Genomic DNA, 15,841 nt, shown 5'->3' with positions numbered 1-15,841 from the left:
TTTACCTTCATATGTCAGTATAGTGTTTACAGTTCTTTTTCTGATCTATGTATTTCTGCACCTCAATATATTCACAGAATCACAGAACGGGTTGGGTTGGAAGGGAACACAGTGGGTCATTCTGTCCAACCTCCCTGCTCAAGTAGGGCCATCCTAGACCACGTGTCACAGGATTGCATCCAGAAGATTCTTGAATATTTCCAGTGAGGGAGACTCCATAACCTCTCTGGGCAACCTGTTCCAGTGCATGGTCATCTGCACAGTAAAGAATTTCTTCTTCATATCCAGGTGGAGTTTCCTGTGCATCAGGTTCTGTCCATAGTCTCTTGTCCTATTGCTCAGCATCACCAAGTAGAACCTGGCTCCATCCTTGACATCCTCCCGTCAGATACCGATAGACATTGATGAGGTCCCCTTCTCAGTGCTGAACAGGTCCAACTCAGTTTCTTGACTAGACAGAAGCTGACAAATGCCACGAGGGGCATTCAGTTTAATGCACCAAAAAAGCTGATCTGGACAACCTTAATTCAAGTAAAAGTAGCTTTTGTGCCTTCTACAATGAAAGATTTATAGCTAGTGCTCTCAACACTTTGTCGTATGACAAGGAAAACTCTACATTTGATCAAAGACAAGCAAACAACAACATTCAGAGTGAATACAATCCCCTAGTTTACCCTTTTTTAAAGAACTCATCCAAGTTCCCTAAGCTAAAGCAGACATTTCTCATACGCAATGTGTAAAACAAGATCTTGCAATTTACTATTGTTATTTTGCAAAATGCGGTTCCTTCTTTTACTTTTGAAAGCTGTGGTTGCAGTTGTATACCTTGTGTGCTTTCTAGATTAGAAAGGTGGGCCTGCTGTTGAAATACCAACCAAATGCGCAAAATACTTTTCAGGCAAGAAGTGATGCAGCTACAATAAATTTAAATATTCTAATGCCTAGTATGTTAAAGGAAATATGACACAAACGTTCATGATTTGTCCGACACCAGCATAAGTAACTCACCTTGCTCTGCCTTAAGCAGACAAGGAACAGTAATTCATAGATCTATTCATATCACTTGGGAGGCTTCCAGAAGAAGTTCTTCTGCATTAATGCCACTTTCAGAAGTTCTTCTGTCAGAAGTCTTTCCACATGTTCCCTGCTACCAATACACACCTAATAAACTTAATGACTTGGAGTAATAGTAACAATTTTTCTTCCGCATTTACTTTAAGCTATAAACCTCCCTTTTTCCTAAAAAATGTGAATGGTTCTTACCACACAGTTCACTATGGTTCAGAGCATTATCCTGTGGGAATCAGAGAATAAAAGAGAATAGAAAGCAAAAACATAGTTCTGAGAAGGAGCCTTCACCTGGAAAAAACGTCAAAGGTGGAAGATACTGAAAGAAAAACATTTAATTGCAGGCATTAGGGTCAAGGAAAATTCCCAAGGCGTCCAATGATGTGAACTTAGAAGACAATGTGAAGAAGGGAAATGGGGTTTCTAGTATTTAATAGAGTCAAGAGATTGAGGGGACTAAGAACTGAGGAGAAGTTGATAGAGTTTTTTAACTTTTATTTGGTATAACTGAAGATTTTTGAGGAACTGAATGGCTACTTGAAGTTGAGGAGAAGAAAGTATAGAGAAGTGGAGGAATAGTCAAACAGAAATTTGAGCTAAATGACCCCTTGCATCACATTATTTTACAAAGGAATTTACTACAATTTTCTTTAGTCTCCCAGCAACTGCAATTGGGAAAGGCTGTATATCAAAATCCATACCATCTTACCTTAGACATTAAATTGAGAAATGCAGGCCAGGACTGCAGGTCAAGACAACAAGGTCTCAGGGTCAGGACACCTCCATTTCTGCAGTTATTGCTGAAGAGAAAAGTTTCTGAAAGGTGACTGAGCCCACCTGATGGGAGTAGCTGCTCTGGCTGACCATGCTCCATCTCCAGGGGTGGGGAGATGGCTCACCTGGTGGGCAGGTAGGTGCCAAGTAGGGTCTACAGAGTTCTCCACTGGTAATCATAAAAAAACAAACAAAACAAAACAAAACAAAACCAATAACAATAACAAAAAAACCCACCAAAAAACCCCCAACAACAAACAAACATACAAAAACCACAAAAAAAACCCCCCAACCCCCCCAAAAAACCCAAAACAACAACAACAAAACAACAACACCACCACAAAACAAAACAAAAAGAAACAAAAAATACGAAAAAAACTCCCACAAAAAACCACCAGTTTCCCCAATCACTATTTAAGCCTTGTCACACGTTTCCACAACACTACAAAGAAAACATGCAGAATGACTTCACCTGGTGGTATTCAAGTCCGTTTTGAGGGTGCGGTGGTCGCTCTCCCGTTTCACAACGCCTGGATGCAGCAGTCCTCACCACCCGAACGTGCCCGGGGTGTTCCAGGGCGGCAGAGCCCGATGCAAGATCCCACCTTCGCCCGCCAGGCAGAGCCTGTGGGATTCGGCAGGAAAGGGGTTAAAAGCCGAGCCTCGGCTCCAGGAACCCGGCGGGCGGTTCCATTGCCTGGCGAGGGGGAACCCACTTACACGTTGTTAATTATTCTCTCTAAAATAATGCAAATACTCCAAAAGGAGGGCTGCAAGCCGTCATTATAAAACACGAGAAGCAGGTCTGCTAAGTAAAAGGAGTGGACCTGAGGTAAAATCCTGAAGGCACCTCTCTCTATTCTCCTGCGTGGGCAAGTTGCGCTCAGCCCGGTCTGAGGGAGGAGGCGAGGCGGCACCCCGGTAGCGTGTTTGGGGCTCGCAGGGCGCTTTAGGAGTTTTAGATACACTTTAATTTTTCCTTCCAGCATCACAAGAGCTGTCCTCCTCACTGGCTGCTTGTAACAGGCCTCGTTTGCCTGAGTGGGACTGGGAGGAGAGGAGGAAGGGTGGGCAGGGGAGCGGTGACGGCAGGAGGGTTCTGAGGTGACAAAGGCGCGGGAAGCGGCCGGGGCAGCCCGGGGTGCTCCTCGGTCAGGGGGTCAGTGGCTTTCTGTACTGCAAATAATAATATAATCTGTTGTGCCGAGCCCCGTGGAAGAGGTGTGGCAAACAGGCTCGGGAGTTCTAAGGATAAACGCCGTGTAACTCGGCCGTATTTCACAGGCTGTGTTAGGGAGCCGGCACTGAGATCCGCCCCAGGCGGTTCGGGAACGGGCTGAGGGCGTCCTCAGGCATCTGCTCACACCAGTGTTTTGAAGTGTCTTAGAGACATTGACTGTGTTTTTTTAGGATCGATTTAGTACGTCAGTGAAGGGAAAAAAAACACCCCAGAATTCCGTCCCCCCCCTCCCCCCCCGCCCCTCTCCCCTATTAGCGATAAGAATTTCTCAAAAAAGCGAGGAACTTGCTTCTTAGATCTGTGCCTAGACAGGAGGAAACTGAGGACACTTCAAGTGTTACGAAAGAGGTGGTTTATGAGCAGCTATCAGTGATAAACATAGGAGAGCTTTCCATCATACTAAAAATATTTCTGCGGAATCACAGGCACGGGCAGTGCTTCCCAGGCAACTATAAAATGCCAAGCCCACTTCCTCTGAGAAACTATGAAACTTAAAAGGAGACCAAACCCACACAGAATAAACAAATTTGGAGCGTAAAATCAGTGAATAAGAGTTGCGTTGTCTGTGGGAAGCCAAATTAATTTTTGTAACGTATTTTCTTCTGTGTTATTTATAAGAAGATTTCTTGTCTGCCTAATTACTCCTAAGTAACAGCTGAGCAGTATGAGCAGTAATACTGTGGTAACATGATATAGGTGGAGAGTCCACATATTCCAGAGAAATATACAAGAGATTGAACTACATTATAACCTTCTGGGTCCCTCTGGGGTTCACCCGTGAAACAGCACCAGGAAGTTTGCTGTAATCATTCTTCCTGCACTGTTTGTTTTTGTGGCTAAATAAGGATTTCAGTGCACTAGGCTAGCAATCCAGAACCTTTTCTGAGCTCTACATTAACACATAACCAAAAATAGCATTTAATTAAAAAGTTGCAGTATGTTTTTGCAATCAAAGGGAAGTGCGTATGCTGGAGGAAACCTATTATATTAATAACGCTGTAACTTTTTGCTTGGCACATACAGAGTTGTAAGAACTTATTCTTTAAATTTCTGCAAATGGAAAAACCCCATTTTCCTAAGGGCAATAATTAAGTCTTATTCTACAGCTACCCAAATATGTAGTTGTATTCCTATAGCCAGGTTATTACAGCTCTATAACTTCCCTGAAATTACATGTGAAATTTTCTATTTCAGGCATTTTGGCATCAGTATATAGCATTTTGAATGAATTTTTTGGGAACTGGACAAATTATATCTATTACATGTGAAGAGCACCAGCCATAAAGAAGTCTCATATAGACATCTCTGAACTGCTTTTAGAAGAGGGTAAAGCTTGTAGAGGCCTGGTAAGAAAATCTTCATTTAAATATACACAATTTTATTGTTGGGAGGGAAGATTATTAAAGGAGTGAGGAGGAGGAAGAAGGTGTAACTGCTGATCAGTTTGATAGATCTTGAGTATTCAACTGTTACGCAGTTTTATACTAACTTCATAATACCATGAAGGTCATCATATGTAATACAGTGTTCATCATAATGAAACAAACCCTGACAGGCAGGCTATCAAATATGTGTGTGACACTCCTTCCTGCATAGGCCCTGTTATATTTTTGAGTTAATCATCAACAACATAGGAATACTAAGCATTTTTCTCACTCTTCAAGTTCTAGTTGGTATTAATGAGAAGATGTAGAAAATAAGGTGACCATAAGAATGTCATGACTAACTGTAAAATAAGGCATGATACTTCGCATTCAAAATTCAAATGGACTAGAAAAAGCTGCATTCGCCTTTATAAATCTAGTTTTTAAAAATGAAACAAACTGCCTAGACTTCTATTACTACTTGTTTAGGTGATCACTTTTTCATTCTTAAGGAAAGCTCAGGTGTGGATAACATGTCTGCTTAGCAATGTCCCTGGGCTGGACAGTCAACTTCAGTACTTCTGAAGACTATGAGGCAACATCTAAGTTTAGCAGTATGCTTAATTGTTTCCAGACAATCATAAAGACAGCACAACATTTACATTTTAAATAAAAGAAATATTTGCGCTCGGTAGTCTAAATGAAGTTTCTCAAATTAAGTGGGAAAAAATGAGAGAAGGAAAGATCATATTTTTAGGTCTGCAGATAAATAATATTTTTTGTGAAAGTTTTTCATGTAAGTACTTTTTATGCTATACTATAAATAGAAATTTTATAGCATGGCTTTCACAAGCAATCTCTCTAGCAGGAGATTGTCCCTATTTAACTGAACTTTTATCCAAACATTATTCAATCACAAATACTTTTTCTTTAGTACTAAAATGATGTACTCACCAAAGAGAATTTTTCTTTCACTGTCTCCTCATAGAACATTCTTCTTTTGCCTCTATGGGCATTTGGCTATTCCATAAACATGATGAAGAAAAGAAAAATAAACCCAATAAGATCATTGCTTATAGAGACATCCTTTGTAAGTCAGTAATTCTTTAGGAGAAACATGAAGAGATTCATGTCTTGGATTGTTTTTGCCAAATAAGAAGAGTCAAAATAGGAAAACAAAGAAATTAAGGATTTTTATATACGGCCTCTATCTTTGGGAGCAAGAAAGTAGGAAACAATCCACAATATTAGGGAGAGCAGTGTCTAATAGTAGAGAAAAGATAAACATTGCCTAAGGAAATGCTGGAGAAAAAAAGTACTTTGACCAGAAGAGAGTAATCACTAGTGTAGCGTGGAGTAAACAAGAGACTGACTTTAGTCTGCAAATGAGGGGAAACAGCAAGGGAACCATGGAAGGTATGAAAATAATGAGTAAGTTTAGGCAAAAATCTAGTGAATGAAAATATAAAACATATTTTATGGTGTATGTGGATATATTTTCCTGATAGGAAAATTCGTATTTTGAACGCTGACAAGTTTTTTTAATGTATGCATCTATTTAGAAGGCAAATGTCTTTAAAACTGGCAATGTATTCTTACCTGTCTTGACTTGAATGGCTTCTGCAGTGCTTCTGGTCAGAAAACATATATGATGGCATCAGATGTTTGGATGCACTCTATTTATAAAGTTTGTGTGTATGTTCTTTTCTTCTGAAACCATGTGAAAGTTTCACCCGAAGTCTCAGGTCATTTTTTGTTGACAGTCATCTTGAATCTGTCTTGCTCTGTTTTTCTTACAGCTACATTCCCAGACATTGCTCAGGCCTGTGTATGGGTTTCTGTGTCTTCTCTGCATCTGTTTCTTTGCCATTTTACGTCTTTTTTTCTCAAACATGCCTGTCCTCAAATATCCAACAAAACATGTGCCAACCGCATGTGTCATTGTTTTTGGTTGTAACATGTACCTATGTTCTCGTGGAGGCTTTTCTTTTTCAGAAAGTTAAACTTCTTCTTACAGTGATCTTAAAGAGCACTGTCTATGACAATTAGCTGGAATATGTTCTGTCTAACAGCAATTTTATGGATAACAGGTCACCTTAATGAGAGTTGGTCCCTGCATGGAAAACATATTAGCAAAAGCACAGGTATACAGATTGCAACCTCTTCAGGAGAGTCCCTGTGTCATCTCTCATTTGAGTACTTGCACTGGATTGCAGTCAACAGTAGAGAAAATTGGCAAACCTACAAAATGTTCAATAATCATTCAAAACTGTGAATTAACATAAGTTAAGAATGCTGTGCACACTAGTGGCCTTTCAGTATCGTCAAGATTTTCAAATTATTTGCACTTACCTATAAGCTTTAGGAAAACTGCTCATGCTTATCCTGTTGTTTCTCCAAATGTATACCTCTTAGGCCAGAAATTTCTATGCCGCTTTTCTTTTGTAAGATGAATTATGATTACAAAACCTGTATCTTAAAACAGTGGGAGGATAAATACAGAAATTTAAACATCAACAACTAGAATTTAATACGTCACAATCCAGAAAAGAACATTTTCATCTATAGATCATTTTAATGTGATTTTAAAGTTGTGTCTTTATGAGAATTCCATGCTAATCATTCCTAAAAGGTATATTCTTCTTTCAGTCTTTTTTTCTTTATTACAACCAAGTTGCATCAGCTAGGCAGAGACACTTATTTGTATTTAATTGCAGCTTCTCCAGGTTAATAGCTCAGTTTTATGGACCACTTATTGTTCCTGTCAAAAGTTAAAACAAAAATTTAAAAAAGGCTTTGCCCTTCAGAATGAGCAGTATTGTAAGTCTGTGAGAAATGAAGTCAGGACAAATTTATACTGCTTTCTGGCTCACTGGTGAAGCACCCACACATCTTCTGAAGTTCTGACAAACCAAATGTACTGATATTTATCCCTGTGGCCGTACTGATAAGCAAATGTCCAGCATGTGTCCAGTTAAAGCACTAAATAATATGTATAATGGAAGTTATAAGAGGAATAGTCTGCATTCAGAAAATCACCAATGATGTTTATTTATCCTTACTCCTTTCCCATTCTTATCTTAAAATCAATAAATTACACTTTATTTAGAAGTAATTTTCGTTACAAATTGATGTTTGCAGCCATAAGCTACAGGAGTGCAAAAGTTGCTTGCCTTTATTTCGTTTCTTGCAAAATGTGTGTTTTCTCTTCCTGTTCTCACTATAACGTTCGTTCATAAGGGCCACAGGATGTCTAAACAAAAAGGGACATCTGCTGCAGGTTACCAGTCTGGTTTAGCCACTGAATAGGACTTTTTAAAATGGCTTCACATGAACAAACATCTAACGAGAGCCAAATTTCAATCAACTCTCTTTTGGCAGGTTTCTGGATAAAAAAATATCAGGTAATTAATTGCTTCAATAAAGAAATAATTGGAAATTTGAATGTGATTTATCTCCAGATGGGGGACCACAGTTTCTTCTTACCTTCCTTTTGGTTAATCAATTCCAGGAGATTGCCTTAGGTGTGTTTGCAAAATGCAATGTAAATGAAACATGCATGGACATTGGAAATAATTTGTCTAAAAATTGTGTATTAAAGTGTTCAAACAAACTTTGGCACAAGCTTAAAGCATGCCAGTTAGCACTTTCCCAAACAATTCCTGTGCACAGTTTGGAAGTTAGTGTGAGTCAGGAACCATTCCCAATACATGCATGTGACTATCCTGTTCTGAAGAATAGAAGGATTTAATAATACAAGCATAAAACATCATGTGGTTACCAGCCCTAATGCCAGAGAACAGTCCCAGGCATGTTTAACCTGTTTTTTTATATGTAGCCATTGAATCTTTTGGCTGAGGTAGTTAACACTTCAGTATCTGAAGAGCAGAAAAGTTCTGCTTTCTTCCAAAGAAGCAGTTTTTAAAGGCCTGAGCCCAAGAAGCTTTTTAAACCTACATGATATAGATAACATATCTCAGTCTTAAGTATTCTTTTTACTGGCAAGTTCATTAAAAATGGAGTGGCAAGGCATCTGAAGCATGTTATGATATTCTCAGATTTCTTTAATCCATGCAAATATGACTTTCATCTTGTGTTGAATACAGTGGTCCTTAATTTTCAACTTCTGTGCTTTGCCAGAAGATGAATGTCCACATTTACTTGCTGACCTGTGAAGCTCTGTACTGATTTAGCTTTACATCTTAAAAAGTGGAGAGAAAAAAAGGCTCAAATTTTTGTATATTTATCTCTTAAAAGTTATCCACAGTGGTCCTCAACAACCCTCTTAAGTGAAATTGCACAGAATTTCTTATGTAGCTAACACAAGAATGGCACTGGAATGGCACCCGCTTCCTTTCTGAAGTTCAGCCATGGTGAATCCACAGGAAAGAACCTAAAGAGCATCTTTGGCCAGATTTCAGATTATTTGCTATGACAGTGTGTAACTGATCATTTATCTTCCCTACAAAATCAAGGGGTTTAGGTTATTAAGTCTGTTCTTATGGTCCTAATATGACAACACTGGGACAGTCTACTTGTCCAGCAGTCTATCACTGTGTTTTATTTATTATGCATGTTTTATAGTCTAAATTAGGTGTCTTATATTATCTTTAACTTTATTCAAAATCCTTAGTGCCTTGCATAATCAAAATCTTACTTCAGCATTCAAGTGAAAGTACAAAAGTTTTGTCTTCTGTCGTTTGTTCCCCACAGAAACAATTATACATTTTAATACATAAAACTGCCATAGAATTCATAGAATACATGTTCACATTCTTAACATGGTAGAGATAATGCAAGTTTGTAATTTAGAAAAAAATAAAAAAAGTGTTATTTAATTTAATGTTAATTTTTTTCTAGTAAATTAAGCTAAATAATTAAAAGAAGGAAAAAATGTTACCTCCACCTGGCTGATCAGGAAAAAACCCCTACATCAGTAGTCCCTGTGAAGTTGTAAGCTTACAGCAAGTAACAGTACAATATTTTACTCCTCAGTCTCCAGGCTTCCTTGGCTTATTATTTAACCTATACCACTGAAGGCCTCATGTGTAGGTTTCTTACTTCACACAATGAATATTTCCCAGTGAATCAATTACATGGTGCTATTATTTGCTCCTGTGAACTAAAGTCAATGCAAAGAACATAACTTTATATTAATTGTCATACAGAAGACATTATTATGTTCTTCCTGTGCACTGTTGTGGTCTAGCCTTAAACACCAGATTCCAAATAATTTGAATACTTAAGTTTAGGATGATGGCTAATGATTGAATTACTATATTACCTTCAGATAACAAGCTCCCACTTTTTATAGGAAAGTTCTTTTTAATTATTTAGAAAATATAAAAAATACGCAACCTTAATTTTTAAAATTATTTTACTGACATAGTATTTATTTTAAAAATCTAGCTAGAAATACATACTACCTGCAAGTTACTAAAAGGTAAACGTAACAATGTATGTGTCCCATTAACAAATTAAAATGACAGGTACCTGAATGTTATAAGGGCCCTTAAAGACATAGAAATGGAAAAGTACAATACATTTTACAGAAAAAAAAAATCAAATTACAATAAACACATCTAAGCAAACAATCACATCTAAGTAAAAGTTGTATTTTTTCTCCACTATTACATGCTGTCCATAATTTATGAAGCTGAATAACAACATGTAGCAGTCAGGGAAGTTTTACATCAGAGCGAAGAGAGTAAGGAGGTCTCTTCTCTAATTTCAACAGTATACACACAAATACTGTCTTTGCATCTGGAAGGCTTATCTCAGTATGCAGTTGTAAACAGCAGCAAGAGGCATACCTACGGCTTTCCATATATTTTGTGAAAATTGCTTGAGAAATATGTTTAAAAAGTTTTTTATTTTCTGCCTTATGAATTAGAATACTCTTTGAAGAACAAGAAACCAGTCTCAGAATAACAGACTGTGTAAACAGTGTAAATTTATGGGAACACAGTCAGTGGTTTGGGGCAAAAGACACATTCTTTCTTGACATCAAAAGGAGCAGGATTAGGTTCTAAAGCTTTACCCTGATACTTGCAGTTCATTTTCTGGACTATATAGGTGTGGATTTGTCAGGGGAATTCAGGGAGCTCTGCCCTCTTCCACACTGCGACCAGCTTTGTTCAGGCAGTGTGTGCTCCTCAGTGTGCCACAGTCAGGGCTGCACGACTGCATAGCTCCTCCCATACAGATTAGGACTATCTCCACCCCATGACTAAGGCCTAGAACAGAAATAAGGTTTTTGAAGGATCTTACAGTAGTTTTCAGGTAATCTGATATACTTGATTTATCACTTTTTCTGGCCATTTCAGGCAGAATGAGGTGAACCCTGTGCATACTGAAGTATTTTTAGGAACATAGTGAGCCTCCATTCTGCAATAAATTGCAGTGAGTAGGGTTTTGAAGAGGAATAAAAGGAACCCCCTGTCTAAATGCAGTCAAATAATTTGATCTTTCATTTTAAAAGATCGATTACAGTAGTATCTAATGGAATAAAAAATATTTAATTTCCTTTCAGGAAAAAGTAATTCTGATTTGCCCATGTGTGTTACACATGACCTTCTAAAAGAACTAATGGCTTGAATTATTTGTTTTCATGTGCAGGTAATACAAAATAGTACTCAAATAAAATAGCCATTTCTACAAATTCTTGTAGTTGAAAAGTATTATAAAAGCCTAAAATGGTCGAGTGACACTCTCACTGAAACCATAGTCAAATAGGTGTCGTGTCTTAGTTACCATAATGTTTGTACTGTCTAAATCATGTTTGGCAATTGAAAATTAAAATTTTAGTATTTACATTTTATTTACACATTAATTCACCAATTGAGAAAAAAATAATTATATAAATAAATTACTAAAATCACAGAAAGACTCCATCAACATGAATTGGTAGAAGTTAGAAGTAGATTGATATAGCATTCCTGGGCTAACTTTGTAATTTTAGAAATACATTTTCCTGAGAATTCATAGATATGTAAGTACACACACATATGGGTATGTGAACTCCAAGATAGGTAATTCATTAAATTTAATTTATTACCAAGAGAAGGTAAATAGTTTCCCCCTTGAGTTACAGAGTTGCAACATATTAAATTAAGTGCAAAGACCTAAGAACACACACACTTCATTTGCAAACCAACTATTTCCCTTTATTTCACATGGATAACTTCAAGTTGTAAATGCATAAACGATTATAGGATTGGGGACTTTTATATGAACAGGAACAAAGGTACGGAATACATTTTTTTTCAGAGCTCATTTTACTCTGTCTCCATTCATATGAGCCAGTAGATATTAGTATTTCTGGTACTTAATTTCCATATTTTCTATGCCATCTTCATTTATGTACTCTCAAAAACCCCCACATACACTTGTAAAATGAAGTTGGCTTCATCCAAAACTACGAATTTAGTAGCAGTTTAAGCTTGAGAGGCATTTAAAATCTGTACTAAAGACAGAGTGCTATTCAGAAAATCCTAAGCGTTGAAAAGATTTAAGTGCATTGGTGTAAGATATTATCCCTTTGTGCAAATAACATCCCTCCAGCACTGAAAGGGTGTGTTTATATGTCACAGGGCATTAACAGCTGTGTCCAGCTGAATCCTGAAGTCGACAGACAAGCATTGCTTCCTCTAGAAATGAAGGGATTTTTGTCCAAGTACTGAACATCAAAACGACATAAAGTGAGTACTAAAAGATATAGTGAATTAATCGGATATAAATGCTCCTTCATTATTATCCTGTGCTATCATTATTCAGTTTTACCTGTACAGCGGAACACCAGAAAGTCTTTCAGCTTAGGACATTCTCCAAACACTCCTTCACAACACACAAATAAAATATTTCCAGTAAATCTGGTGGCGGTGGAGCATCAGCCTCCAGCGAAGGACATTTCACCTGAACATCAATATTGTCCCCTATCCAAAAAGGTTGTTTTTGAAAGCCACTCCCGTTCGGTATGTCCATTTGCAAATTCCCTCGCCCCGGCAACGCTTTCAGCCGCGGGTGTTTCGGTTCCTGCAGCGCGGCCTCACATCCAGAGACGGACATGAGCGGCAACAGTAACTCCAGCGAGTGTCCCACCCGCTGGGGCTGCCGCCTTTGAGGGTTCACGTTAAGGCGCCTTTGCAGGTCTGCCTCCTGCGAGAGGCATTTTGCAGTCCTCCTCCTCCCCACCATCCTTAGGCAAGACAAAAAAAATAATCACCAAAACGTGTGGCTTTTTTTCCAACGGTCCTTTCTTCACAAATCCTCTCAGCGCAGGCTTAAGCGTAAACTTCAGTCTCGTTCCGCGCAGCAGGAGAGAAAAGGGAAAAAAAAAAAAAAAAAAAAAAAAAAAAAAAAAAAAAAAAAAAAAAAAAAAAAAAAAAAAAAAAAAAAAAAAAAAAAAAAAAAAAAAAAAAAAAAAAAAAAAAAAAAAAAAAAAAAAAAAAAAAAAAAAAAAAAAAGGGAAAGAGAAACTCGTGCGGCAGCCGGAGGGGTGGGGAGAGCAGAGGAGCCACGCAGCGGAGGCTCTGCCGGGCGAGGCGAGGGAGCCGCTCCAGCTGCGGCGGCGGAAGCGGCGCTGGTGGAGCGAGGGGAGCGATCGGGCGAGGAGGAGGCAGCGGAGGGAAGGGAAGGGAAGGGGGAGGCTGCTGGTGTTTGGCGCCGGTGGAGGGAGTCATTCCTGCCGCTGCACTTCCGGTCGGCATTTTGTTCTGAGAGGGAGCGAGAGAGACACACACAGGTTCCTTCCCCTCCTCCTCCTCGCCCTCCTCTCCCCCTGCCCCCCCCCGCTCGGTACCGACTCACCGTGCCCAGGCCGCCCCTCCCCGCCCTCCTGCTTCTCGCACTCTCGGAGGGAGCGGCGGCGGCGGCGGCCCCTTGGCAGCGCTGCCCCCCGGCCACCCCCCGCTCCCCCCCGCTCGGAGCGCGGCTCGGAACCGGTTCGGCGCGGCCCGGCCCGTGTTGATGTTGTGAAGGAGGCTCGGGGGGAAGGGATTTGCCTCGGCCGCACAGCCCCCGGCTCTACATGTTCGCTGCACTGAGGAGGAGACGGAAGAGGAGCCAGCCCCCCTCCCGGCCCGGATTATTGTTGTTATATTATCTCCCCTCCTCCTCTTGCTCCGCGGCGGCGGCGGCGGCCCAGCGGCGGCGGCGGCTCCTCTGAGGAGGGAGGGGGGCGGATTTCTCTCCCCCTCACTCGGATTCTCGTTGGATTCAGACGCCGATTTGCTCAGGTAATCCCCCCTCCTTGTCTCCCCTTCCCCTCCCTACCCTCTCCAGCAGCGGGCTGGGCCTCCCGGACCAGCGGCCCAGCACTGCCGGGAGCAGAGAGGATTAGCTGTTACCCGGGGTACAGGGGAGTAAGTGGCAACCGGAGGTGTTTATTTCGCAGCCCCCCTTCCTGCACGCTCGGGTCTGCCGGAGGAGGTTGGTTCTTGCCGGGCTGCCGGGAGGCCCAGGCCCGGCGGAGGGCGCAGGCCCGCCGGCCAGCGCCTTTACTCCAGCTCGGGGATTAGAAAGGCGAAGCGGCTGCTCAGTGACAGGCCTCAACCCGAGAGGAGCAGAAGGAGGAGGAGGAGGAAACAATACAATTAGTCACAAATGTGCACTGATGCTTTGCCATATTTACAACTTCATGTAGGGCAAGGAAGGAAGGTCCCAGTGCAGACAGCCCTCTGAAGTGGGCCAGGACTAAGTGAAGGAATAGGGGAAGAGAGACAATGTAAATACCCTGGAACAAAAATATCACTGTTACCTTCTCGTTCTAACCAGCTGTGTTCTGAACATTCAAAAGTTTGAATGCTTTTGATTTTATAATGTGCAGATGTTAAATCTCCAAATAATATTATTGATTAGTGTTTTAATAACTTAGTATATTTGTAGCATAAAATAGTGCTTCAGGGGTGATTGACACAACACGGACACCTACAGACCCAGGAAATACAGATAGGCAGGCATATTGTATCAGGTACTCCACACAATCTCAGTGTCTGTGTGCTGTATGCATTACAGGAATATATATTAAATTCATAAGGAGTACTATTTTCTGTTTCTAACAAACAGACAACAGGCAAGGGATCGTGTGTAAAGTGCTGCGTTTATGTCATTTAAGGGACCAAGGTGAAGATGAGATCTTACCCGAAGTACTTGAGAATCAAACATAAATTTAATTAAGTGAAAAGTGAGGAATGCTTAAAAAGTGTCATCCTTTCTTGTTAGGCCATATCACTTTGAGATCCCAAGGTTGTTATTGGCTGTTTGTGTCCATGATGTTTGAATGTGTAAGTAGGTGTCATTTTAATAGGTCAAATGTGTTTCGAAAATGACTGTTGATTAGTGTCAGGTCATTATAAATAAATGGTAGCTGATTTACAATAAAGTAAACCTTGTACCTATAACTGGTAGAGTTGTGTTACTGAAAACAGGTATATTTAAAACAAACCAATAAAAATACTCCTACAGAAATTACATAATTGCAGGAAATTTTAAGATACAAAGTTTTCATCTTTCACTTAGAAAGGAATTTTGTAAATGGCTAACAAGTATCAACATTACATCATTTCTCCATTTTTCAGCAGGTTTTTTAGTTGTTCAGGTAGATTTGTTGTGGTAGTACATGGTTACCATATCTAACTGAGTAACTTTCTGGTACATTGTGCTAAGGCTTATAAATAAAACTGTGCTATGGTGCATCCCGCATGTCCTGATACATGTTTGAAAGGGTCAAGTTAATATAGCTGTCACGTAGAAGGCGTGTTTTTAATGCTGTAAATCCGTGTAGTAGTCAGTAGCGTGTCCGTGATTTGTATTGGTCAGGGAGCAGTTTGAATTTTAAAAAGCCAGAAGATCCTGCTGAGCCCCAATCCCGGCCTCCCTTCCTCCCACTAATCTCCCATTCCTGTCTTTGTGCTGCCTGGTCCTGTTAGACACTGTTTGCAACAGGGCCTCAGGCCTACGTGCGTGGAGAGGAACCATTTACACTTAGAAAAAAGCAGCTTTTTATTTTTAAACTTTGTGAATTGCAGAGGGAGCCACTAGTAGTCTCTAACTGTCCCCACCTCAGCGTGTAGCAGCGGAACTAGTGTTTTCTTTTGGCCTGTAGCGTGTGTGAAGGCCGAGTGTAACTCAGCTTTACAGGGAAGAAAGGACTGTGCAGAAGTAGTTGTAGTTCTTGGGTAGTTTTCATCATCAGGAAGCGACATCAGCTCTAGCGTTTTTTTCGTCTCTGTTTCAGGCAGCTCCTGTTCTAACAAAAATGGGTTTGTTAAGCCAACAGTAGTGAACTTTTCTGACTTATTTTTATTTGGGGAGGTTTGCTTTAAATATACCAGATACGAGCAGGAAATGAGCTACTGTAGTTACATAGTTCCTGTCAAGTTTATCTTGCCTGGGT

The 15,841-nt window shown here is 40.0% G+C and overlaps 1 protein-coding gene across 5 annotated transcripts in view; it reads left to right on the top strand.

Annotated features, from left to right (window-relative positions):
* The first annotated feature begins 2,726 nt into the window (after positions 1-2,726).
* Positions 2,727-15,841, top strand: part of NIPBL (NIPBL, cohesin loading factor) — a 154,887-nt gene continuing 141,772 nt past the window's right edge. The window contains exons 1-3 of one of the 5 annotated variants that reach the window (XM_027878715.1): positions 2,727-2,763; positions 4,277-4,428; positions 12,039-12,146. The gene's annotated coding sequence lies outside the window, so the exon portion shown is untranslated. Of the gene's footprint in view, positions 2,764-4,276; positions 4,429-12,038; positions 12,147-13,085; positions 13,683-15,841 lie in introns of those variants that run through there. The other 4 variants (XM_027878716.1, XM_027878714.1, XM_027878717.1 and 1 more) reach the window with 4 other exon arrangements.

The sequence above is a fragment of the Empidonax traillii genome, unplaced genomic scaffold (assembly GCF_003031625.1).
Source record: "Empidonax traillii isolate 1590-97213 ecotype Southwest subspecies unplaced genomic scaffold, ASM303162v1 scaffold44:size1908036, whole genome shotgun sequence".
In the NCBI taxonomy this organism is placed as follows: Eukaryota; Metazoa; Chordata; class Aves; order Passeriformes; family Tyrannidae; genus Empidonax; species Empidonax traillii.
Note: the sequence above shows the minus strand (reverse complement) of the source record. Positions and strands in the feature narration are given on the sequence as shown.